Raw genomic sequence first — 1,954 nt, 5'->3', positions numbered from 1 at the left:
CACACACACACACACAAAATAAATAAATAAATATTTAAAAATAAATAAATAAATAAATAAAGGACAGCCTTGAAATAGACTCCTGAAAATAACATTGCTAGATCAAAAGGTAACTGTGTGTATCATTTTACTACTTTTGGAAAATAGTCCCCACTTGAGTTATCAGACGTTTTTACTTTGCGTTTTTAAACAGCAAATCTGTTTACATGACCCAAAAAATCCACATTTATAGCACAATGCTCCCACCCCCCCCATCCAAATCCTCCCTCTGCTCTGTTTCACCCGACCCCAACGCTCCCCACCCTAAGTCCCCACTGTTACCTGCTGGTGGTTTACATAATTATCCACCATGTTTGAGGTAAACTTATGTGAAGGCCAAGCGATGGAGGGAGAGATTTCTCCCTCTTGTCTCTCAAGTAGCTAGAAGCCCTGTACACTTTCTTACCCTCTCAACTCTAGGCCCAGCAAGATAGTCAGCATCCTCCCCCTCCTCTCCCGGGGCTCAGAGAGAACAAGGGCCTTTCCCAGGGTTGCACAGTAACAGAGTCGGGCTCAGCTGCAGCTGCTCCCATGCAGGATTGACCTTCTTCCTGTCCACACTGACTGTGCCTGCTGTGTCCCACCCACATATGCCCCACCAGCAGCACTGCCCTCCGTTACAAGGTTCCTTCCCAGGCCTTCAATGTCTTAAGGGGAGATGCCTGCTTCAGGGACCTGGAGAACTTTATTTGTCCTATAGTTCCATTTTGTCACCCCAGAATCCAGTACCCTGAAGCTGCCACAGCAGGCCACACCCTGCTGCCCTCTTGAGCCTCAGGGGTGTAACAGTAGGACCAATGAGTCAATATTACCAGTCCTCAGAACTACACCCCATGATCCTGTAGGCTACCTATGGGTCATTTTGCTGCACGGAGCCCAGTAATAATTTTAAAGGACCAGTAAAGACTTTTTTCTTTTTTTTTTTAAATGATAGAAATTGTAGTTGTTGTAAGCCCAATAAAATAATATTTACTCAAATTTTACACTTACTCAAGAACACACCATACAATTAATTCCAACAGCATAATTAATTCAAATTTACATTAATTAAATTAAATTAAAACATTAAGCTTGTTTCTTCATCTACTCCAAAGAAGTTCAGCAACTTAATTGCTATAAAACAAGATAACTAAAATAAAGAGGATATTTAACATACTTATTAAATGCCACTTAGTATTTCTGATTAGTATTTTTAGGGTCTAATTAGTGTCTAATTAACTTGCTATAGGCTATCTTTTCACAAAACCAATTAAATTTCAAAACATCCTTTATAAACACATGGCCCTGAAAAGAAGATTAAGCATTGTTATAGGCATGAGTTAATCGGGAGACATTGGCATGGTATTGTTTTATATCTATAAATACTCATGCTTATTAAAACTCATCAAGTGTAGCTTTCCACCATTAATTGCTATTTAATCAACTTCAAATAAATGAGGAAATCCCTGAAACCAGCTGTCATTATTGGAGACAGACAAAGGGCCCAGAAAACCTAGAGCAGGAGAAGGAGGAACAAGAGTGAGGAGGAGGAGGAGGAGCAGCAGGAAGAGGGGTGGGGAGGGCGGAGAGTGGAGGGGAAGGGAAGGGGAGGGAGTGGGGGAGGGAAGAGAGGGAAGGGGAGGGGAGGAAAAGAGGGAGGGGGATGGAAGCCCCTGGCTTGGGAACCAGTGGGAGGAGTGGGCAGAGTGGCACTCAGAAAAAGGGGTGGATTTCCTGGCAGGGGTGTCTTGCCGACCCTGCACCTGTAACCCTCGCTTGGAGCAAGCATAAGGGGACAAGAGTTACCGGCAAACTATGTGGGAAGCAGCCCTTGGGAAGCTCCTGGCAGGAAGCTCCTGAGCTCATGGGGAGAAAGGTGGAGGAGCCCAGGTTGGAGTCAAAGGTTCTCAGCTCTCCCCTAGCAGTGACACAGTGC

At 44.2% G+C, this 1,954-nt stretch overlaps 1 protein-coding gene across 1 annotated transcript in view; it reads left to right on the top strand.

The window, feature by feature from the left end:
• Positions 1-1,954, top strand: part of Sdk2 (sidekick cell adhesion molecule 2) — a 277,422-nt gene that overhangs the window by 218,160 nt on the left and 57,308 nt on the right. The gene's annotated exons all lie outside the window — the stretch shown is intronic.

The sequence above is a fragment of the Octodon degus genome, unplaced genomic scaffold, assembly GCF_000260255.1.
Source record: "Octodon degus isolate 3935 unplaced genomic scaffold, OctDeg1.0 scaffold00033, whole genome shotgun sequence".
Classification (NCBI taxonomy): Eukaryota; Metazoa; Chordata; class Mammalia; order Rodentia; family Octodontidae; genus Octodon; species Octodon degus.
The sequence above is the reverse complement of the archived record's forward strand: the minus strand, read 5'-3'. Positions and strand labels throughout refer to the sequence as shown.